The sequence below is a fragment of the Castor canadensis genome, chromosome 7 (assembly GCF_047511655.1).
Source record: "Castor canadensis chromosome 7, mCasCan1.hap1v2, whole genome shotgun sequence".
Taxonomy (NCBI): domain Eukaryota; kingdom Metazoa; phylum Chordata; class Mammalia; order Rodentia; family Castoridae; genus Castor; species Castor canadensis.
Window position 1 is genome coordinate 47,308,202 of NC_133392.1, and position 26,198 is coordinate 47,334,399.

The following is a 26,198-nucleotide window of genomic DNA, read 5'->3' on the forward strand; positions in this document are numbered from 1 at the left end:
CAGAGAAAAGTTGTTGAGCTAGAGATAAAGTATGGAGTGGAGAAATTTTCTGAGACTGGAAAAAGATAATAAAGAAAGGAGGCATCTCAACATAACCAGGTGGCAGAATGCTATAGGTAGTACCTGGAGCACCCCCCAAAATCCCATGGTTTGCAGTTTGGCACTACTGCAGATGGTGGAGACTTTAAGAGACAGGGCCTAGAGGGAGGTTTTCAGGTCAGTGGTGACATATCCCTGAAGGAGAACGTGGGACTCCAGTCATTCCTCTTTCAATTCCTGGGCATTAGTAAAGTGGTTTTGTCCCTCCCTCCCCACCAGATGCCTAAAAGCATTTTTTCCACCTGATCATGGACTGGACACTCCAAAATGGTGGATCTAAATAATCCTTTTCTTTATAAGTTGATTTTGTCCATTTTTTTATAATACAAGGATTTGAATTTAGGATTTCATGCTTTAGGCAAGCAATCTATGACTTGAACCACTACAAAGGCTTTTAACTTGGTTATTTTTGAGATAGTGCTTCCCCATGTACCTGGGATGACAAGCGCAAACCACCACACCCAGACACTGGTTGAGTTGGTGTCTCATGAACTTTTTGCTCATGCTGGCCTCCAACTATGATTTTCCCAAGCTCATCCTTCCAAGTAGCTAGGATTACAGTCTTGGGCCAGTGTCATGTATTTTTTACAGTTACAGAAAGCTAACAGGAGGAGGGGAGAACTTTTATCATATGAGACTCAAAAGAAATAACAAAGAAGTTAGAAATCATTGAGTAGGATAGTAAGAAAACAAAAGGATGACTCACAGAACATTTCAAGATAATATGCAGGTAAATTAGGGCAAGAGGATAAGACTATGAGATTTGTATTTGGAATAAAAATAATATCACATCAATTCAAAATTGAATTTCTAATAAAAATTTAAAGTTTGTAATAAGTTGTTTTTTAGTGTATTTAGAGCAGACTTCACTTTATCAAATTTCAGAACATACACATTATTCCAAAAAGTAATCCCAAAGCCAGTGTCAGTCATTACTCCCCATTCTGTACTCCCCACAGTTGCTATCAGTCACTCATCTGAAAACTGTTTCTATAAATTTTCTATGTCTGGACATTTCATATAAATGGAATAATATTTGGTCTTTAGTAACTGAGGTCTTTCAGTTAGCATCTAATTTCCAAGGTTCACACATATTGTAGCATGTTGCACTATTTCATTTTATGGTCAAATAATATTCTGTTTTATTTAATATTGGAGTAATATTTTATTATTCGGCTGAATGGATATTTGTACTTTCACTTTTTTGTTCATTGCCAATCATGGTATTATGGACACTGAGGTACATGAATTTGTGTAGATAGATATATGTTTTAAGTTTACCTGGGAAATACTGAGTACTGCAATTCCTGAGTTCCATGCTCGTTTTACTTTTAACATTTTACGAAATAACCATAGATTGAAAAGCAGCAGTACCATTTTACAATACCATAGTCAATTCATTTGCATTTCAGTTTCCCCACATTCTAATCAATACTTGTTTACTAAGAATGAAGCCATACCTCACTGCAGGTTGTTTTTTTTAACCATACGTGTATCAATCCATTTATTAGTTCTTTGTGTTCTTATAGTTAAGGGTGTGCCTTATAAAAAGCATATTTTTTTGTTTCTTTTGTGCAGACTAAACGTGTTTTCTTTTTTTCATGTTTTTTTTCTTTATTCATAAATTCATATGTGCATACATTGTTTGGGTCATTTCTCCCCAATGCATCCCACACCCCTCTCGCCCCCCAACCCTCTCACTTCCAGGCAGAAACTCTTCTGCCCTTTTCTTCAATTTTGTTGAAGAGAAGACAAGCAATAATAAGAAAGACAAAGGGTTTTTGCTAGTTGAGATATGAATACCTATACGGAGAGATTCCTAGCATTGCTTCCATCCACAACTGTATTGCAACCCAAATTGATTCATCTCTAACTGACCTTTTTGCTACTTCCTGGTCACCTTCCCATATTGACCTCTGTCATTTTAAGGTTACTGTATTAACTCCTCTGCAGTGGGAACATCAAACACTTTCAAGTTTTGGGTTTCCTATCTTTCCTTATTCCTCCTGTATGTGTTCTCCCCTTAGGGTGTGACCCAAGTCTAATAACATTACTACATTTGTTCCTTTTTCCCCACATCCTCGCCAACACATGTTGTTGTTGGTGTTTTTGATGATGGCTATTCTAACGGGGGTGAGGTGGAATCTTAGTGTGGTTTTGATTTCCATTTCCTTTAAGGCCAGAGAGGTGAGCATTTTTTCCTGTGGTTTTTTTTTTTTTTTTGCCAGTTGAATTTCTTCTTTTGAAAAAGTTCTGTTTAGTTCAGTTGCCCATTTTTTTTATTGGTTCATTGATTTTGGGGGAGTTAATTTTTTTGAGCTCCCTGTATATTCTGATTATCAGACCTTTGTCTTATGTATAGCTGGCAAATGTTTTCTCCCACTCTGTGGGTGGTCTCTTCAGTTTAGAGACCATGTCTTTTGTTATGCAGAGGCTTTTTAATTTTATGTAGTCCCATTTGTCCATCCTTTCTCTTACTTGGTGAGCTGGTGGGGTTCTATAAGGAAGCCCTTGCCTACACTTATGGCTTCCAGAGTATTCCCTGTTCTTTCCTGTACTAACTTCAGAGTTTTGGGTCTGATATTAAGATACATGATACACTTTGAGTTAATACTAGTACAGAGTGATAAACATGGAAGTAGGTTCAGTTTTTTGTAGACAGATAACCACTTTTCCCAGCAACATTTGTTGAAGAGGCTGTCTTTTCTCCATTGTATGTTTTTGGTGCCTTGGTCAAAAATAAGGTTGGCATAGCTGTGTGAATTCATATCTGGGTCCTATATTCTGTTCCATTGGTTTTCATATCTGGTTTTGTGCCAGTATCATGCAGTTTTCTTGCTATTGCTTTGTAATATAGTTTGAAGTCAGGTATTGTGATATGTCTAGTATTGCTCTTTTTGCTGAGTATTGCCTTGGCTATTTGTGGTCTTTTGTATTTCCAAATGAACTTTTAGGGAGATTGTTCAATTTCTATGATGAATGCATTGGGGTTGTGATGGGAATTGCATTAAACATGTAGATTGCTTTTGGTAGTATAGCCATTTTTACTATGTTGATTCTACCAATCCATGAGCAAGGGAGATCTTTCCACCTTCTGTAGTCTTCCTCAATTTCTTCTTGAGTTAGTAGTTCTCCTTGTGCAGATCATTCACATCCTTCGTTAAGTTTACTCCTAAGTTTTGTATTTTTTTCAGGCTATTATAAATGGAATTGTTTTCATATATTCTTTCTCAATTTGTTCATTGTTGGTGTATAGAAAAGCTAATGATTTTTGTAAGTTAATTTTATATGGTGTCACTTTTCTGTACCTGTTTATGGTACCTAGGAGTTTTTAGATAGAGATTTTTGGATCTTGAAGATATTTAGGATCATGTCATCTGCAAATAGAGATATTTTGACAGTTTCCTTACCTATTTGTATTTCAGTTATTTCTTCTTCTTGCCTAATTGCTATGGCTAGGAATTTCAGGACTATGTTTGATAGTGGGCACCCTTATCTCATGCCTGATTTTAGGGGAAATGGTTCCAGTTTTTCTCCATAAGTATGATGTTGGCTATAGGTGTGTCATACATAGGTTTTACAATGTAGAGGTACATTCCTTCTATTACTAGTTTTCTTATAGCTTTTATCATGAAGTAGTGTTGGATCTTATCCAAGGCTTTTGTGGCATCTGTTGAGATGATCAAGTGGTTTTTCTCTTTGTTTCTATTAATGTGCTGTATGACACTTATGAATTTGCATATGTTGAACCACTCCACCATCCCTGGGATGAAGCCAACTTGGTCGTGGTGAATGATCATTCTGATATGTTGTTGTATTTGGTTTGCCATTATTTTATTGAGGATTTTTGCATCATTGTCATTAAGGAAATTAGCCTATAGTTCTCCTGTTTGGAGGTGATTTTGTCTGGTTTTTGGATGAGTATAATGCTGGCTTCATAAAATAAGTTAGGCAGTGTTCCTTCCCTTTCTATTTTGTGGAAAAGTTTAAGGAGAGTTGATATTAGTTCTTCTTTAAAGGTCTGACAGAATTCACCTGAGAATCCATGGAGTCTTAGGCTTTCATTTTTTGGGAGACTCTTTATGGCTGCTTCAATTTCATTTTCTGTTATAGATATATTCAGGTGATTAATATCCTCTTGGTTCAATTTTGTATGGTCACAAGTATCTAGAATTTTGTCCATTTCTTCAAGGTTTTCAAATTTATTGTAATATAGATACTCAAAGTAGTCTCTGATCATTCCCTGGATTTCTGTGGTGTTTGTTGTTATCTCTCCTTTTGCATTTATGATTTTACTGATTTGGGTTTTATCTCTCCTCATTGTAGTCAGGTTTGCCAGGGGTCTGTCAATCTTGATCATTTTTTCAGTGTACTAGCTTTTTTTTCATTGATTTTTTTGTATGGTTTTTTAGTTTCTATTTCACTAATTTCTTCCCTTATTTTTATTATTTCTCTTAGCACTGTTTTTGCTGTGTCCCATAGGGTTTGGGTAAGTAGTGTTTTCATTTTCATTCATCTCCAGGAAGCTTTTAATTTCCTCTTTTATTTTATCAATGGACTACTGATCATTGAGCAATGTGTTGTTCAGCTTCTAATTGCTTGCATATTTTCTGCTGTTGTTTTTGTTGTTGAGTTCTTGTTTAAATGCATTGTGATCAGATATAATGCATGGGATTATTTTTATTTTCTTATATTTGCTGAGGCTTCCTTTGTGCCCTAAGATATGATCAATTTTGTAGAAAGTTCCATGGGCTTCTCAGAAGAATTTATATTGTGCAGAGGTTGTATGAAATATTCTGTAACAGTAGCTAGGTCCATTTGATCTATGGTGTGATTTAGTTCTAGAATTTCTTTGTTGATGTTTTGTTTAGATGAACTAACAGTTGGTAATAGGGGAATATTAAAATCTCCTACTACCACTATGTTGACATGTATATATGCTTTTATGTCCTTCAGAGTATGTTTGATGAAATTGGGTACACTGACATTGGGTTGATAATTATTATTTCCTTTTGGGGTATTTTCCCTTTTACTAGTATGGAATGTCCTTTTTTATCTCATTTGATCAATGTATGTTTGAAGTCTATTTGTCCGAGATAAATATTGCTACTCCTGCCTGGTTTTGGGAACCATTTGCTTGGCAAATCTTCTTCTAGCCTTTCACCCTAAGCCAGTGGTTGTTTCTGTAAATTAGATAGGTCTCCAGTAAACAACAGATTGTTGGATCTTCCTTTATAATCCAGTTGGCCAGATGGTGTCTTTTGATGGGGGAGTTAAGTTCATTAATATTCAGTGTTAATACTGATAAGTATGTGGTGATTCCTGTCATTTAGTTGTTTTTGTTGTTTGAGGGTTTGATTGTGTGCAGCTGAATCCATGTTATTCTCTACTTTCTTGTCTTTTCTTCTCCTGTGGTTTGGTGTTGCCTGTCCTCTCATGGTTTTGTTTGCTTTCATTTTCTGTGTGTAGAATTCCTTGAAGAATCTTTTGTAGTGGTGGCTTGGTGGTCATATACTGTTTTAGTTTCTGTTTATCATAGAAGATTTTTATTGCTAGGCATAGTATCCTAGGGTTGAAGTGTTTTCATTTAGTGTCCAGAATACCTCACTCCATGCCCTTCTAGCTTTTAAGGTTCTGTTGATAAATCTGCTGTGATTTTGATGGGTTTACCTTTGTATGTTATTTGTTTTTTTCTCTCTTACAGCCTTAATATTCTTTCTTTATTCTCTCTGCTTGTTGTTGTAATGATAATACATCATGGGGTAGTTCTGTTTTGGTCAAATCTGTTTGGTGTCCTGGAGGCTTTCTGTCCCTGAATAGGCATAGCTTTCTCTAGGCTTGGGAAATTTTCTGTTATTATTTTGTTGAATATATTATGAATCCCTTTTGCTTGCACCTCTTCTCCTCCTTCAATGCCCATGATTATCAGGTTTTGTCTTTTCATGGAGTAGGTAAGTTCTTGCATATTCCTTTCTCAGGTCTTGAGTTGTCTGACTAATAGCTCTTCAGTTTTTCCTTTAATTACCATTTTATCTTCAAGTTCTGTGATTCTATCTTTTGCTTGCTCTTGTCTGTTGGAGTGGCCTTCCATTGTGTTTTGTATTTGTTTCATTCTTTTTTCTGAGATTTTCCATATCATGGGTCACTTCCTCTTTAATATTGTCTATTTTCATCTTTAATTTATTTCTCTATAGTGTTCTCTGTTTCACTTTGGTGATTATTTAAGGCTCCTTTGAATTATTTATTTGCTTTTGTGTCTTCTCATAGTCTTTATTTTTGTTGTCTCAGAATTTCTTGAGTGCCTCTTATATGTTTTGGTTAACCATGTCTAATAACATCTCCATGAAATTCTCAGTGATTACTTGCAGAATTTCTTCTTTTGAGGATGGTCTTGTGGGCATCATTGGGTTCCTTAGCATTGTTTATCTTTGTTTTGTTGTAGTCCAGAAGTGGGTATCTGTTTTATTCATTTCTCTCTGAATCCTGTATTAAATTATTTTTGGGGAGAGAATTATTTCCATCCCTTTTTCATCTTCCCATTGCTCCACTTGGTACTGTGCAAGTATGTTCTTAATAAGCTTGTTGGTGGTTTCAGTCACCTGTTTTCTTTCCCTTGGTTTAATTTTGTTTTGTGGCTGTGTTGGGTTTGCAGCTAAGCATGTGTGTGTTATTTCTGTCCCTGGTCTGGGTATAATTTAGTATTTGCTAATTCACACTAGCAAAATTAAAAACAACAACAACAAAAAAATCCCAAATAAATCCCCACTGAGGGAGGAACTGACCAAGCAGCTGCTGCTGAAAGACAGAAGAAAAAAAAGAAACACTACCCAACCACCTAGTGAGACTATGACAGAACTCCTGCTTAAATACCAGTACCAGGATTGGATGCTGGAGGAGTAACCCAGAACTCAAACTGAGACTGAAATTCTGTTCCTGTAACTGGTACAGTAGCAGTAACTGATCTTCATCAGAGATTCGTCAACTTCAAGGCTACAGTACAATTACTGTCTGTCAGTTTCAGTAGCTAAGCCTTCTTTTCCTATGTGGAACAGGGGATAGAATTCAACATCTTGAGAATAAGAAGCTTAAGGAATTGATAATGACTCCCTATCTTCCCCCCATGTTGAGCAGACAGAAAGAAATAGTAAGGATCAGGGCCAAGATCAATGAGATCAAGACCAAAAAAAGAAAAAAAAACTATACAAAGAATGAATGAAACAAAAAGTTAGTTCTTTGAATAGATTAACAAGATCAACAAACCTTAGCCAACATGACAAAACAGAAGACAGAAAAAGCCTCAAATTAATAAAATCAGAGTTGAAAAAGGACAAAATCACAAATACAAATGAAATCCAGAAGATTATTAGCAAGTACTTTTAAAACTTAAATTAAAGTAAAATGGAAAATCTAGAGGAAAAGGAGAAATTTCTAGATGCATACAACCAAAAAGAAAAATTGAACCAAGACCATGTTAGCCACATAAATAGAACTATAACAAGCAATGAAATTGAAGCAGTAGTAAAGAGCATCCCTACAAAGAAGAGCCTAGGACCTGAGGGATTCATAGTCAAATTTTACCAAATCTTTAAAGAAGAACTAATACCAATACTCCCCTTTTTTTTGCAGAAATAGAAAGGGAAAGGACATTACTAAACTCATTCTATAAAGCCAGCATTAAACTCATTCTAAAATCCATTAAATATGTAACCAAAAAAGAGAATTATAGACCAATATCTTTAATGAATATAGATAAAAAATTCTCAAGGAAATAGTGGCAAATAAAATTCAGCAACACAGCAAAAGATCATATACCATGACCAAGTTGGTTATGTTCCAGGGATGCAAGGATGGTTTAATATATGTAAATCTATAACCATAATTCAGCATATAAATTGAAGCAAGGACAAAAACCACATGAACCTCTCAATAGACACAGAAAAACCCTTTGACAAAATTCAAAACCTTTTCATGGTAACAGCTCTGAATAAACTAGGAATAAAAGGAAATTTTCTCAACATAATAAAAACTACATATGACAAACTTATAGCCAACATTACACAAAATGGAAAACTGAAACCATTCTTGTTAAAGTCAAGAACAAAGCAGGAATGCCTGCTTTGTAAGCTATCAATGTACTACTATTCATTGTAGTCTTGGAATTCCTGGCAAGAACCATAAGACAAGAGTAAGAAATAAAAGGTGCTCATATGAGGTAGGAAGAAGTAAAAGTAACCCCATTTGCTGATAACATGATCCTATACCTAAAAGACCCTAAAAATTCTACCACAAAACTATTGGAAATTATAGTCTCTTTTGGCAAAGTAACAGGTTACAAAATTAAAATACAGAAATCAGTAGCCTTCCTATATACCAACAATGAATAAATTGAGAAAGAAATCAGGGAAATAGTCCATTTACAATAGCCTCAAAAACAAAGTACCTTGGAATAAGTATAATGAAGGAAATCAAAGACCTTTTTAATAATACCTATTAACCACTGAAGAGAGAAATCAAAGAAAACAACAGAAGATAAAAAGACCTTCCATGCTCATGGATCGACAGAATCAACATTGTGACAATGGTCATACTACCGAAAGCAATCTAGATATTCAATGCAGTCCCTATCTAAATTCCAATAACATTCTGAACAGTAATATTTATTTGTGCCTCATAGGGGTACATTGTGGCATTTATAAATGTTCTTACAATATATCAAATATGTCCTACTTGAATTCACCCTGTCCACCATTCTTTATCTCCCTCCCACCACTACTGGAAAAGTTTCAACAGATATCATTTTTCTGTTTACATACATGTATACACACTGTTTGTGCTATATTCACCCTACCATGCCCTTTCCCTGCCTTCTCCCCTTTCCCACTGTTACCAACTCCCATCCCCCACTTTGTATTTCCCAAAGATTAGAATTAGTATTTTGTTCAAACAATATATTCTTAAAAAGAAGGTATCCTAAATTCCCTACAGAGGCCATGTGAAAATTTTCCTATATATGTAAATTATTTAATCATTTTGAAAGCTTTGATTTTTTTTATGCTTCTCTAGGGATTATGTGTAGGCAGTAAAGGAAATTAACATACTTTGGTCCAGGCATGGTGGGGCATGGCTGTAAGTCCAGCTATTCAGAAGGCAGACACAGGTCAATTACAGTTCAACAACAGCCAAGCCTGGAACCATATATGAGACCTCATATGAAAAATGAACTAAAATAAAAAAGACTGGGGTGTGGCTTAAGTGGTAAAATTTCTTGAGCTCAAACTCTGTGACAGAAAATTCTAAAAAGAACACACTTTGAATAATTTATTTATTTAAAAGCAAGTTCAAACTTCCTCAATAGCAATGGAGTTATCATATTTGATAAGAATATTTTTCATGTTTATTATATTGCATGGTTAAATAGCTACCACTGTTGAGGATGAGGTCAAAGTTCTAAATCAAAAACTTGGAAGAGAAAACTACACATCCTTAATGTTGCTGCCTATATTTGAGCATAGCCATGCTACTTTAGGAGATGCTGGCTGAAGGAGGAAAAAGTGAAATTATCAAAAAAAATAAATAAATAAAGTGCACTATTCACAATAGCCAACTTATGGAAACAACCAAGATGCCCCACTACTGATGAATGAATCAAGAAAATGTGGTACTTATACACAATGGAATTTTACTCAGCCATGAAGAAAAATGAAATCTTATCATTTTCAGGTAAATGGATGGAACTGGAGAACATCATTCTGAGCGAGGTCAGCCAAGCTCAGAAGACCAAAAATCATATGTTCTCCCTCATATGCATACTTCAGATCTAAGGCAAATGCAGTGATGTGGTTGGACTTGGATCACAAGACAAGGGAAGAGCACATAACGGGAGATACAGGAATAGGTAGAAAACCCAAAACATGAAAGCGTTTGCTGTACCCACTCCAGAGGAACTAATACAGAAACCTTAAAACGACAGGTTATCATGAGCAGGGGCTCAGGAACCAACGTAAAGATCAGTTAGAGTTGAATCAACATGGGTCATAACACATGGGTACACGAAAGCAATAGTAGGAATTTCTCTGTATAGCTATCCTTAACTAGCAAAAATGCTTTGTCTTCCTTATTATGCTTATGTCTTTTCTTCAACAAAATCAGTGATAAGGGCAGAACAGGACCTGCCTGGAGCTGAGTGGGAGAAAGGTGGAAGGGTGGGACAGAGGGGCAGGGTGTGGAAATGACCAAAACAATGTCATTGCTCATGTGAATAAATGAACAACAAAAAAAAATAAAAATTAGGGCCAAAAGCTACTTTCTCCTGACTTCTTCCTGCTTTCCCCACTAGATTCCACTGATGATTCCATCTGCATTCTCAGACTAGCTCTGGAAATGAAGCAGAAGACTACAAGAAAACACAAACTATGAAGTGAACATGAATTGTATCCATGTCTAATTTTGCTTTGTGTATCTTGTGTTTCCTAGAAAAATTTGTGTGAGTCTTCATTTGTTTCCTTAATAATAGTTTTGTTTTTCTCAGACTAATATACAAGGAACTTCTGCCTGAATTTCTCTTCCTCTGTCCTTTGATTGTTAAATCCTCTATCCTTTGATTGTTCAATCCTCTCTATCCTTTGATTGTTAAATAAATATATATATTTATTTTTGCCTTGTACCTTCCTAGAAATCACACATTTTGCCTTAGTTAGATCTGAAAACCTATGGTTTTTGGTTACTTACACTGACACTTTTTTTTCAAGTTTATTTTTTATTAGCATATAATTGTTATATAGGGGATGCATTATGATATTTATAAATGTGCTTATAATGTATCAATTATGTTACTTAAAATTCAATTCTAACCCTCCACTTTCCAGCTTTTCCATGTCACACACTTCACTCAGACTTATACTTTCCTACTGGAACAGCAGGCAAAAATGGAGAAACTATTATTAGTCTGGCCTAAAAAGAAAGATAAAATTGAAAATAATTGAATGCTAGTAGAAGGATGCACATTTACGAAAGTATCAGATACAGTTGTATAGGCAAAACATACGAAATCTTATCATATTAGGGAAAAAAAAGTTGCTAAACCATAAGAAACAAATGGAAAATAACACACACATTGTAGAGCTGGAGCAAAATAAAATGATGGGGGAGGGGTAAAAGCGAAAACACATGTATTTACAAACATACCTGTGTATCACAAAGCCACAAAGCAAGCACACTATTTTCAGAGCTAATTAACTTACAAACTAATAGGAAAACTACTCTGATTTGAGGAAGGAGTGTTAACTTCTTTGTCAGTAGGAGCTTTTTAATGTGGGGCCCATTCAAGTCTAGAAGTCATACCACCTACAGGTCTAGAGGAGATGGAAATTTTTTGATCTAATGGAAAACCTAAATAAATAATGTGACATACTTTAATAAGTGCACAAGTGGCAGATAAAGCTAGACAAATAATAATATTTTAATTAATAAGAGTTTTAGTATACATAGCTCCTTTTATAGTCCTAAAAATTAATGCTTACTTGTTTCAAGAATAAATTAGCTTTTTACATAAACAGTTTTTAGGGGTAGTATGCTTTTCAGATGTAGGTTTCAAAAAGCCATAAGCAACACCAACTTTTACTTTCTTCCCTTTTGTGAAACCCTGGATAACTACAATAATAATTCCAAGGTATAACTACCAGAAATTAAGGAAGACATAGAACCAATGACACAAGAAAGGTCTTAAACTCCTTTGTTCAGATCTAATTTTGCATGAGGCTATTTTGCTAGGGCTCTAACTAAACAATGAAAGATATTATAGGATGTCAACTTCCACAAAAAATAATATAAGAGATGATGAGATTCCCCAAAGAGGGAATAACTGAAAGCAATAGACAACTTCTGAAGTGTACTATGAGATGTCATCACTATGGGTATGGATGGGTAAAATGAGTCATTCTTTCTACTAGATTCAAGGCATTGTACTGCCTGCCATGCTGATATTAGTGGATATCATCAGATCCAACCTGCTCGGTTTTTCTCACACAATCAAGATCAGAAGTTGGAAACTGACTGGTGGGTGGTGTTGCTCTCAGACCTGAGAAAGGGCCTCCTGTTCTGGGTCTTGTAATGTGAAACATCTCACATATTACAAATCCTCCCCAACATTCATTACTTGAGAAGCACCGGGGATTTTCTAACTGTCTCTCATTTTCCATACAATTAATGGAATTCCAAATTCTAAACACTCTCTCTGCTGACTAACATTTTTCAGGTTACAAGTGTCCCTTGTGTTCAGTGAGTATCTGAGCTGTGCTATTGTCAGTGCTGAGAACTGCTCTGGATCTCAGGATTTTCAAGGTGAAATGCTTACAGAAGACAAAGGCAAATCAATTAATTTGTTAAATTCACAGGAAATTGTTCTCTAGAAGTGTTCAAGTCAATTTCCAGGATTCTACTTGTGTTTCAATAAAACTTTAAGTTTATACATAACTTAACAAAGTAATTGCAGCAGTTGACAAGGTAGTTCAAAAACTGTGATATTAGCGAATAAAGTAGCATTACTGGTAATAGAAGAAATAATATGAATAAATCTTCACTACAGCAACATAATTAGTGACTTACTGAAATATTTCAAATACTAACTAGTTACACACAAAAAAAAGTATTTAAGGAAAAGCTTTTGGAAATCATGCATTTGTCTATAGATTCTCAAATGGAAATATTTTCCTTGATTGTTGAACTGATATAAATTCTTTATTCTAATTTTCTTTTATATCACATATGTGTGAGAAAGGGTAACTCCCAGTTGCTTTTTTGTTGTTGTTAAAAGGAGTGTTAATCATGACAACTTCTCAATTCAGAATCAGTAGTAGATTCTATCGTAAGCCTTTTTCAAGTCATTCAGTTGGATATTTGTTTTATATCTGTTAAGTGCTGTGAAATGTATGCTATACATATGTTCTCTTAAATTGGCATTTTAGATTATGAAAATTCTACATTTGCTATTAGTAATTGAGAATTCATTTTAAGCATATATGTGAAAAATAAAATAGAGTAAAATAATTCTTTTGAACTTTTAAAAAGGACTTTGAGAAAAATGCTTTCAATGGCAAGAATAATTCACTTTTTCTTTTAAGTGCTAAGGATTGAAACTAGGGCCTTGTCCATACTAGGCAAGTACTCTTCTACTGAGCTACATTCCCAGATCCAAAATAATTAGTTTTTTAAAGAAAAATATACTATTCCAAAATAACATTTTAATCAGCAAATATCACAAAGGAGAGAATAAAATGATTTTAAAAGTTATACTTAAATGCATTGTATCAAAGTCCTTGAAGTGTGTGTTTGTGTTTAGCTTCAAGACTTAACAGAAAGCACAGGTTATTTAAAGTAATAATCCAAATATAGTTGTATAAAATCTGGACTATTTTAAGCCTCATGTTCAAGTATGTATTATTTCAGTAGTTTATAAGAACTCCCCAAAAAAAACCTAATGTATCTACTTTGCATAATTAGCATATTTATGTGAAATGTTGGATATCAAGTACACACTGATATAAGTACAGCAAGCACTAAAATACTAATCATGCTGAAGGTCTATTATGGGTAATATAATACACCTATTATTTTTAAATATAATGGTAGATTTAAAAAATACATCATGATTTCAGGCATGTGGACTCCCTCCAATCATGGGTTCAATCTAATTGAAGAAATCGCAACACTTGGATGAAAGAACACTACTAAAAAACGATGTAAATACTAGTTCAACTCAGGAAAACAAAAGAGAAAGACTTCCATTTTGGATTACACTTGATAGAAGGTTTCTTGGAGTTGTAGAAATCTCTTTAACACTGAACATGTACATTTATTACACTTAAATTCATTACATTTAAAAAATAACCCATTACTAAATGTTTAGTTAACTATTGTAATATGTTGGATTTCCAGGTCTATAAGTCTATTATGTACAAATGACATGCATAATGTACATAGTACTTTTTCAAATTTGATTTGGTTGATTACTATAGTTTGAATGTTTCCCTCAAAAGTTCATGCATTAGAAACTATGTCCTCAAATTCAAATATTAATGGTATTTGGAGATGTGGAATTTGGGAGGTAACTGGGATTAGATGAGTTCATTAGGGTGGGTCTCATGATTGCTGTAGAGACTTTATATCAGAAGGAAGAGACCCAAGGTAGCACGTTCAATTTTTCTCACCAGATGATGTCCTGCATCCTGTTGTAATGCAACAAGAAGTGGAGGAGATGATAGCACCGTGTTCTTGGACTTCCCATTCTTCAGATCAATGAGGTAACTAAATTTTTGTTTGCTACAGCAACAGAAAATGGACTAATATGTTAATCCTAGTACTTTATGTATGACTCTTAATAGCAATTTTTAGTCAAAAGCCTGTTGAAATTCTACTTGGTATTACTTTGTATGTTTACAACAGAATGTGGAGAATTGACACCTCCATAGTTTAACATAAAAATATAAGGAGTTTGGGTTGTTAAAACATTTAGCCACAGGATATTAAATAATAATTTTAATTAGTGATTTTATGTGTTCCAAATAGAATAAGATTTCTGTTTCCATTTGTTTTAACTTTCTGTTCTCTAATAATCATTAATTTTAAGAATCACTTTTCTATAGATAATTTATAATAATTCACTCATATATGTTGTCTATAATAATTTATTTGTGATTTAACCATAATATTTATGGTATAATTTTTGTGGAAGACCAGTAACTAAATAGACTGATAAGGAACTTTGACCTGTACAAGGCCGTGTCAAAGACCTTTGTGCTGAGAAGGCAAGGCCCCAGCCCAATGGAGGTGAGCAAGGTTCAGCAAGGCTGCCTTGCAAGGAAAACAGGGCATATTGACAGAGTCATATAGTCTGCAGTAAATAACAACATACCACAGCTGTGCTGTTGCTGCTGCCTACAAGACTGGACCCATGAGAACTCGACTTATACTTCACCTCACTTTCCCACACTTGTTGTATAAATAAATGCCTTTGAAGGCTAAGGGGGTCACCAGCTTCTCTCATCAGGAGTGCTGGACCCAACCAGTCCCAAGCTTTTCTGTATGTCTGTCTTTGTGTCTTTTTTCTCAATCCCCAGTTGCTCCCAGTCAGGTCAAGGAAGGGCCTGCTCATGGTGGCTGTGAGAATTTTGAATAAAATAAAAACCATACAAAAAAGTAATTATAAGCATGCGATATAGATAAATAGGAAGATAGGTAGTTGGAGGAGGAAGGAAGGAAGAGAGGAAGGGAGAAAGAAAATGATATAATAAAGGAGGAAGGAAGAAATATTTGAATGGGCAAATAGTAAAATGAATCTAGTTTATATTGTCCTTTGAATCAAGTAGAGTTTGAGACATTTAATTAGGACTTATTTTTTTTTATTTTATTATTCATATGTGCATACAAGGCTTGGGTCATTTCTCCCTCCCTGTCCCCACCCCCTCCCTTACCACCCACTCCACCCCCTCCCTCTCCCCCCTACCCCCTCAATACTCAGAAGAAACTATTTTGCCCTTATTTCTAATTTTGTTGTAGAGACAGTATAAGCCATAATAGGAAGGAACAAGGGTTTTGCTGGTTGAGATAAGGATAGCTATACAGGGAGTTGACTCACGTTAATTTCCTGTGCGTGTGTGTTACCTTCTAGGTTAATTCTTTTTGATCTAACCTTTTCTCTAGTTCTTGGTCCCCTTTTCCTATTGGCCTCAGTTGCTTTTAAGGTATCTGCTTTAGTTTCTCTGTGTTAAGGGCAACAAATGCTAGCTAATTTTTTTGGTGTCTTACCTATCCTCACCCCTCCCTTGTGTGCTCTCACTTTTATCATGTGCTCAAAGTCCAATTCCATTGTTGTGTTTGCCCTTGATCTAATGTCCACATATGAGGGAGAACATACGATTTTTGGTCTTTTGGGCCAGGCTAACCTCATTCAGAATGATGTTCTCCAATTCCATCCATTTACCAGCAAATGATAACATTTCGTTCTTCTTCATGGCTGCATAAAATTCCATTGTGTATAGATACCACATTTTCTTAATCCATTCGTCAGTGCTGGGGCATCTTGGCTGTTTCCATAACTTGGCTATTGTGAATAGCGTGGCAATAAACATGGGTGTGCAGGTGCCTCTGGAGTCACCTGTGTCCCGTGAACTCTCCAGCAGAAGTTTAGCTTGGATTTCATTATTGTTTAGGTCAGTTACTCACTATGGAGATATGTGTCTTCCAAAGATAACTTAATTTCATTCACTCTGAAAGTATATTTTTTGATCCAGAAAAAAAAGCTTCTTTACTACTTTTAGCCAAAAGTTAGTTACTTTGTTCATTTAATTCGTTTTAGAAAAGAAAATGCTCCCAAAGAGGAAAAAATAATTAAATTAAATAAAAATTTGTATGAGATATTATATATTAAGATATTTAGTAGAATTATTAGACTGCTACATTTAAGTCAAAAAGAATTGGATCTTCCATATAATTTTGAAAAACAGTCAAGTGGATGCTCGAAGCTTGTTAAACTGGTTTTAGATAACAATTATTTTAAGAAATTCATTAGTATCTAGTTTATGTAAAGAAAAGATAATCTGTTGTGTACATATAAAGGTAATAATCTTTATTATTACACACACTAAGGTGAATTTAAATTTTCTATTTGAAAATGAGGCATCAGTGACTGGAATTTATTTTCCCAGCATGAATTAGGAAGGATTCTGTAAACTGTAAGGAAATCATTATCCCCTTTAAAAAAATCATAAATAACTACAATTAGATCCAAGGTCAGAATTTTAGAATTTCAGTAATAATTAAATTTCAATTCTAACCTGACCAACTACCCTTGCTGCCATGATCCTCGGTTATCTTTCAGGTTTTTGAAAGTTCAATAGTCTAGAGGCTGTTAACAATCAACCATCCACACAGAGTGGATGCAAAGAATTATATGGACAACTACTTTAAATCAATAAAAATAAAAAGTTATTGATTTTTGTTGAATAATTTGATGAGTATTTACATTTTATTGAATTAATTGCAATCTTGATGACTATTCTTTTTAACTTGTTTTATTTGTATGAATGTGTGAAACTACAATAACAACAACATAGAAAAATCAAGTAACTTATCTCTTGTCTACTTAAAATTTTCTCATGCAAATAGAGCTCTATGACATTAAAAAGCTTCTGTGCAATAAAAAATGGTCACCAAATTGAAGAGGCTGCCCACAGAATAGGAGAAAAATCTTTTCTAGCTATTAAGCAGAGAAGGGACTGATAACCAGAATATACAGGGAGAGCAAAAAATTAACTCCCAAAAACTCAATGACCAAATGAAGAAATAGGCAAATGAACTAAACGGAATATTTTAAAAGGAAGAAGTCCAAAAGGCCAAAAAATGCATGAAGAAATTTTCAGCATCCCTGGCCATAAAGGAATTGCAAATCAAAACCACATTAATATTCCACCTCACTCTTGTTAGAATAGCTGTGGTCAAGAACACAAACAACAACAAATGTTAGAAAGGACATGGGGGAAAAGGAACCTTCATACACTACTGGCAGAAATCTAAATTAGTACAACCACTATGGAAAACAGTATGGAGGTTTCTCAAAAATCTAAAAATAAAGCTGTCATATGATCCAGCAATTACACTCCTAAAAAATATATGAAGGAAAGTAACTCAGGTTACAATTAAAACACCTGCACACCTATGTTTATTGCAGAACTATTCACAATAGATAAACTATGGAAACAGCCAAGATACACTACTGCTGATGAATGGATTAAGGAAATGTGGTATTTATATACAATGGAACTTTATTCAGGCACAAAGAAAATGAAATTTTGTCATTTGCTGGTAAATGGATGGAACTGAAGATAATCATCTTACTGAAGTTAGTCAGGTTAAGAAGGCAAAAAGCCACATGCTTTCTCTCATATGTGTAGTATAGATCTTATACAATATTATGAAAAACAGATCACACTAAAAGGAGGTCATATACCAGAGAACGAGGGTGAAAGATGGAAGTTTTGAAGGTGAACATGGTTGATGTACTCTCTAGACAAGAATGAATATAGAATTTTAAAACCTTTTGAAATCACCATAAGAAAGGGACTAAAGTTGATAGAAAGAAGAAAAATAGAGGTGATAAATCAATTTGAGTTATAATACATATAATACGTATATAGGAAAATGTCTCAAGGAAACTTCTGATATGCCTATCTTCAACAAACAAAAATGTCATTTGTTTTATCTTTTAAAAAATCAGACAATAGGAGGGTGGGAAAGGTCCTCTCTGAGGGAGTTGTTACCAGTGGGAGAAGGAAGGATGTGGAGAAAGGGTGTAAAAGGGTGACTATAGTAAAAATACTGTGTACACATATATGTAAATAGAAAAATGATATCTGTTGAAGCTATCCCAGGGATGGGAGGAGGGGGCGATAAAGCAGAATGATGGATGCAGTGCATTAAATTGTGAAATAGTTGATATAAGAACTTTGTAAATGCCACAATGTATTCCCAGCACAACTATAAAAAAGTTGAAAAACATAATTAACTTTTATTTATAATATTGTTTTCCTGCTGAAATTCCTTCTATTATGTCATTATATTACATTTCTGTCCTCTGATTATATCCATTACATCCTGAGTGTTATATGCAGTCATAATAGCCACTTAAGAATATGTTTAATGGAGCAATGAGCTTGTGAAAAGTAAACTGTTCACAAGTATGGGATTACCAAAATGAAACTCCACACATTATTAGTGTATATGAATTCAAAATAAAATAAAAAAGAAGTAAGTGCAATAAAAAAACAAAAATAGTAATTAAATATATAAATAAATAAAATTTTGTCATGAATAAGTCTCCATCCTCTAGCTTCCAAAGAGTATTGCTAATGAAGGAGAGTTTTATTTTTTTCTCAAAAGTTGAGCTCTGAGAAAACTATATGTCCAGGTTTTAAAGCTAATAAGTAAGGCTTATGAGAATTAAAAAGTTAACCTAACTAGATGATTGCTATTCATTAATTTAAATGAAAACTCTAAAATGTTAACTATTATTATTTATAAATAAAATCCATGTGTAATGTGCATATTCTGAGAAAAACTTTTTATCTTGTAAACTACTTATACATCATGCAGTCATACATGCCTTTTAATGCAATATTTCATGCTTGCAATAATAATATTTGACAAACATATACTCTTGTCACATTTTTACATATCCCATATAGATTACTAAAGCCTCTTAATCTTCAAGATGACATTTCCCTTCTCATTCCAGAGTTAACCATTATCCTAAGATTATGATTGTTATTTCTATATATATATCATTCTCCACAAACACTACTCTAACTGTAGGAAGACTGCATGAAACCATACTGTAAGCATCTGTACAGCAGATTTTACAAGAGATATAAAGAAATGTAATTTAAGAGTTATTGGGAAAGGAAGAGATATTATTTACATATCCATACATACATAATCAGAATATATATGTACACATAACAGAGTAAATATAAACATAAATATATACAAAACTCTCCTACCCCTCCTCACCTGTCTATATGAAATGACCTTATTGATCTGTTGATATTAGAGAAGAAACTAGAAGAAGGTAATGGATAAGGTATGCAGACATTTTGGGGGAATAGCATTATACCTAAAAGAAAATTTAAAGTCCAAAGCTAGAGCATCATTGTTGTCTTTAAAAATAAGGAGGACATGTGGCTGAGAAGAATGAAAGATGGAACACTAGAGAATATAAAATTACAAATATAGAACTGGAAATCTTATTATGATGTTTTCATAGATACATATTTTATTCTGAGTTCTGTAAAGGGCACAGCAGGTTTCTGAATGGAAGATTGACATCATTCCATTTACACTTCAAGAAACTGACCCACAATGTATGCACATGTGAATATATAAATAAAGGAAAAAAAAGAAACTGACCTAGCAGCTGCTGAAAATGAAATGTAGAAGGAAATGATAAAGGTCTGGAGACCTGTGTGGAGACCATTATCAATCAGGAGGGAAAAGCTGGTGACTCAGACAAAGTGAGAGGGATGGGGGGACTTAGATTGGTTCTGGTTATAACATGAAGGAATATTTCACAGATTTTACTGGTACCTTAAATGTCTGATTCCAAAGATACATTTTCCATGTTTTATGGAATTCCTTGATTAAAACTAAATTTTGTTTCAATATAATCCAATGTATCATTACTTCTTATAGTTTATTGTTTTTACATCCACTTGCTTCCCAAGAACATAATGATATTTACCAAAGTACTTATATAGATATTTAAGCTTTTATTATTACTTCAAGGATTCTAATTCACTTATGATTAAGTTCTGTGCCCGGTGAGAGGCAGGAATCTTAGTTTATTTCGTTCATATGTAAAAGCAAATGTCCCTGTACCATTTACTTATTGATCATCTGTTTTAGTCAGCTGTTTGTTACTGTCACAAAATGTCTGACATAAACACCTTAAGGGAGGAAAGATTTATTTTGGCTCATGGTTTCAGAGGCTTCAATTCATAGTCAGCTATCTCTTTTGGTTCTGGGTTGGAGTGAGGAAGAAAATTAGAGCAGAAGGTTATGGAGAAGCAAAGTTGCTCACCATATGGTGGTGGCCACAAGCAGAGCAAAGCAAAAGGCTTTCCTCTTTGTTCCCTTTATTTGCATCTGTGGCCCCAGCCTGTGGGATAAGGTCCACATTAAAAGTAGATCCACCCCTTAGTCAATCCTCTCAGAATGCTCCTAAGGACACATACAGAAGTGTGTTTTACTAATTTCCTAGGGGCTTCTTAATCCAATAAAATTGACAATCAAAATTAATAAACATATCATCTCTGATAGGAACTGAGAGACAGTGTTCTCTCTGTCATACTTATCTGCCAGAGCATATCTAAGTTGGTCTGCTTATCCATATGGTTTATTTCTGGGCTCTTTAATTTCTTCCAATGGTCTTGATCTGTACTTTCCATATTTTATAATTTTTTTTTCATTTTTCTTTTATTATTCATATGTGCATACAAGACTTGGTTCATTACTCCCCCCTGCCCCCACCCCCTCCCTTACCACCCACTCCACCCCCTCCCGCTCCCCCCCTCAATACCCAGCAGAAACTATTTTGCTCTTATCTCTAATTTTGTTGTAGAGAGAGTATAAGCAATAATAGGAAGGAACAAGGGGTTTTGCTGGTTGAGATAAGGATAGCTATACAGGTCATTGACTCACATTGATTTCCTGTGCGTGGGTGTTACCTTCTAGGTTAATTCTTTTTGATCTAACCTTTTCTCTAGTTCCTGGTCCCCTTTTCCTATTGGCCTCAGTTGCTTTAAGGTATCTGCTTTAGTTTCTCTGCGTTAAGGGCAACAAATGCTAGCTAGTTTTTTAGGTGTCTTACCTATCCTCACCCCTCCCTTGTGTGCTCTCGCTTTTATCATGTGCTCATAGTCCAATCCCCTATTCATTTCAGTTTGGTGAATTTTAATATATGGAGAAAAATCTTATATTTCTTTTCTTTTAAAATGTTATTTCTAAAATTTTGTTATTTTTAGTTCATATTAGAGATAAAATAAGATTAATAATTTTCTAGTATTCTTTATCCTTGCTATAACTTTTAAACTCTAATAAGTTTATTGGCTAAAATAAAGAGATTATTGACATTTTGATGTAAGGCTTATACATCACAGGCTTGTGTTAGTGTGTATGTGTATGTGTATGCACATATAAATATATGATCATCTATATATATATTTATGTATATATAAATTCACACAAGTCTATGGATGTATAACCCTTACATCAATATATATACAAAAGTATATATAGGAATATATGTATATTATACATCTAAATCTACATGTATGAACACATCCAAAAATATATTCCTTCATTAAACTTTCAAAACATTTTCCTTTATTCAATAGTTATCTTCATAAGCATCATATTTTTATGTTATGTAAAACAAATACTTTTAAAAGTAAATCATGTGATTTAAGGTATAATTTAAGATATATTTATAGGTTGAAGAATATAAATAATAATGTACTTAAAGAATACCAGCAAATAAAGTTGGCACATTATGATGAAGCAAAGATTGGGTGAGGCAAAGTTTAGGTTTTAGGAGGAAGGTGGAAGGTGTCCTATAAAAAATAACAAGAGAATAGTAACAATTTAAAGACAACAGTAACATTAGTAAGATGTTTTCATGGGAAAAGAATGTAATAAGATGAAGAGCCTTCATAAATATAGATATATAGCTATTTGGTATTGCCTAAAAACATGTATTGATGTAAACTATCTGCATCAGTTACTAAGAGTGTGGCATTGTGATAGTAATTGGGGAAAAAATTGAGAGCATAAAATATGAATTGTAATATATCATAGTCTCTTCACATTGCATTTTCATCATCCATTAATTCTTATTTAAGGTGTAGCAAATAATTCTACAAATAATGGGAATATGTGTTAGCAGCTGGCAATTAGCTTATATATTTATATTTATACTTTGGAATTACCAATATGATTTCATCTGCTTATCTCTGTCTCCCCATCTCTCTCTCTCTCTCTCTCTCTCTCTCTCTCTCTCTCTCTCTTTCTCGTTTCCTCACACACAAAATACAGATAAGTGATGCTGACATTCATAGCTTTATCCCTATAGAGGTCTACTCTGGGGATTATCACCTCAATTTAATTCAAAAATGTGAAGGATGGAAAATATGAAGGATGAGAGAAAAGAAATCATGTAACCACACTAAGGGAAAATAAGACAGAAATGGAGGAAAAGAGTGAGTAGAAATGTGGACTGGTAAAACTTATTGAAATTTGTAAAAGGCACATTGGTAGAGAAAACACATATATTAATAAAGAGAACAGAATAAAAATTTTAATTCTGTAAAATAATTTTTAAAAAAATTAATGATCTGCAATTGAGAAATGTTCTTCTTTCTTAGCATAAAATAATTGGCTGCATAGCAACAACAGTTCTCCATGTTAACTTTTATTAATCAAATGATGCAATGTGGTAATATTCTAAAATACTGAATAGTCACAGGTATTTATTTATTTAATTCATACTTAATATTATATTAATGTGTAATTTACCTGCTCCTTTGTACCTAAAGTTGAAAATTCCTAATTATGTACATTTATTAAATTATAATCATTCTAGTTAAAGAATTTGGTACTACCATTTTAAATGACTGAATCTTTCACATTAAATATAAACACTTGTTTAGAAGACCTTGACTTTCAAGCACCATGTTTCTAATATTCCTTTAGAAAAATTATTAAAATATACATGCAAAAGACAAACACAAAAATAAACTTGTCTAAACAGACATTTAAGAACCTAGAAGGTAACACCCACGCACAGGAAATCAATGTGAGTCAATGCCCTGTATAGCTATCCTTATCTCAACCAGCAAAACCCCTTGTTCCTTCCTATTATTGCTTATACTCTCTCTACAACAAAATTAGAAATAAGGGCAAAATAGTTTCTGCTGGGTATTGGGGGAGGAGATGGAGGGGGTGGAGTGGGTGGTAAGGGAGGGGGTGGGGGCAGGGGGGAGAAATGAACCAAGCCTTGTATGCACATATGAATAATAAAAGAAAAATGAAAAAAAAAAAGAACCAGTACTTTTAAAGCACAGAAACTCAGGAGAGATCAAGATGGTGGATAGCTCAGAGACCCTTGGACACAGACCTGCATGATTTCAAACAATTGTTCCATATTTTCAAGGCAGCAAGGATTGGATAACACTGCTTTTTCTGCCAACCAAAATGCCACCAACACAGCGGGGGCACATAATATTTCTGACCTACCCTTAAACTAATTTTTTAAAGCACATAACTGCTCTGCGCACTGTCAGGCAGCTGCTGCTGGCCCACCTGTCTGTTTACCAGCTGGGAACAGCTGGCAGCAGGGTCAGATAGCCCCCAGCCTATCTGCTGCTGTTTCCTTTTTTTCTTTTTCTCTCTCTTAATTCCCTCATGCCTGGGTTGGTAAAGGTAAAAACAACACAGAGAAGGAAAGAGATCTGCAAGCATCCATGAGTACCTGGACCCACCATAATACATGCAGACACAGAACTTCTGACTGCCACCCACCTGTACATATCTCTTTCCACTTTAGTGTGTCTGCAACCTTGCCAACAGTAATGCAATGCAAAGAGCTGCTGCAAACATGCGAGAAGTCCGAGACCACCAAACACAAGTGGACATAAAACTTCTGCCTGCTTCCTGCCTGTGCTGCCCTGTAGCTGATCCATTTTGAACAAAGTGAATCTGCTAACCCACCAGGTGAGAGAAATACACTGTTTGGTAGGAAACCTCACATTCTAGCACAGCTGGGGGACATATTCTACCCTCTCTGGAAAAAACTGGCAGCAAAACACACAAGAGGGAATATTTCCCTTCATCCTGGGTGGTAAGGGTATAATACAGAGCTGAAAAAGCCCTTGTGGGGGTGGGGCTACTCATCAGCTACTGTGAGGAAAGGCAGGCACTGCACTGCCTTGAAAAAACTAGGAGCAAGTTGAAAGTGACAGTCTCAACAGCAAAAAAACTCATTTGTAATTCACAGGCTTGCCATGAGAGTGGAAGGGAGTGACAACTACTCAATTACAAATCTCTCATGGGATCACCTCTGAGAACCTGCCTGTTTCAGAGACCCCACCCTTCTCATGAAACCCTGGGTCAAACACTCAGAGCTGAGCCCACCAAAGCTGTCCAACAGGGAATAACAACACTCATTGCTACGCAACCCAACATACTAACATTAAGAAGAGACATTTGCTGTCAAAGCCCCTATAAAAAAATAAAAGCATCACCTCTTCAAGATGAATTCAGAGGAAATAGTCTAGAACATTCATTGAATTGATTTTTTTACATATATATGATTATATATATCATTTTCATTTTACTTTACTTTTTACTTTTTCTATATTTTTTAAGTTTTAATTTTAATTTTTATTTTATTCCATATTACTGTTACCTAACTCTCTTCTCTGTTCTGTCCTAACATTAACTTGCTCAGCCCTCTATTGTCATACTTTCTTTTCTCTACCCCAATTTTTTCTCTCATCTCTTTCCATCTTCTTCTGCATCCTTTTCTCCTCACCTTCCTTCCCTCTTTCCCCCACTACCTCTGCCTCTCAAAATGCACCACCCAGTGAATAGTCAATTAAACCAACTTTATACATTACCCCATCCTTCCTATCCCTTAGCAACACTGACAATAGCACCATCTTTCACAGTGACTGAGCTAAACTGCAATACAAACTAGGGACTTAGTACCCTAGAAACCCCATGCCTCACAAACCTCCCCATTCACCCCATTCCCCCTTCTTGCCCCTTCTTCCAGCACCAACTCATTCAATATCAAAGTATCCACTTCTACCCAAACAACCACTATCACCCCAATTTCCATGGCTTATAGATAATATCACCAGGGGACCCACTATGTATTTTGTAAATAACTGGTTTGGCATTGAATTACTGAATTTGTTATTGCTAATTTATACCACCTAGTTGAGGAACAGAAATAGCACATCAACCTAGCTGATGACTAAGTCAGTTATAGCACAGTAATTGAGTCAAGGGAAAGATAACAGATGAATAAAATCTCCAATTAGTCACTCAACAACATAGGAACACAGCACATCATAGAAGCATGGGGAAAAGAAGGAGACCAGGAAATCTTACCCCCAAAATACCAACAATTCAATAGAGGATTTAGTAGGAAATGAAGAAAATGAAAACCCAGTTCCTGATCCCAATAGAATAATGATAAATATCACCAAAGAGCTTAGTGACACCAACAAAAAATCTCTCAAAAAGGAAATTATGCACAAAATCACTGAGAAACTTAAGGAGAAGCTACAAGACACAGTTAACCAGAAAGTACAAGATGCACTCCAGAAATATCAAGACAGCAGAAATAATAAAACTTGAAAAATAAAGAAACAATTAAATGAACTCAGACAGGACCTCAACAAACTCCAAAATGAAAGAAAGTAGACTATAAAAAAAGAGATATATGAAACAAAGAAGATGACACAAGATATGAAACAGGAATTTAACAA

The 26,198-nt window shown here is 34.5% G+C and overlaps 1 protein-coding gene across 1 annotated transcript in view; it reads right to left on the bottom strand.

The window, feature by feature from the left end:
• Positions 1-26,198, bottom strand: part of Pcdh15 (protocadherin related 15) — a 1,704,270-nt gene that overhangs the window by 1,514,453 nt on the left and 163,619 nt on the right. The gene's annotated exons all lie outside the window — the stretch shown is intronic.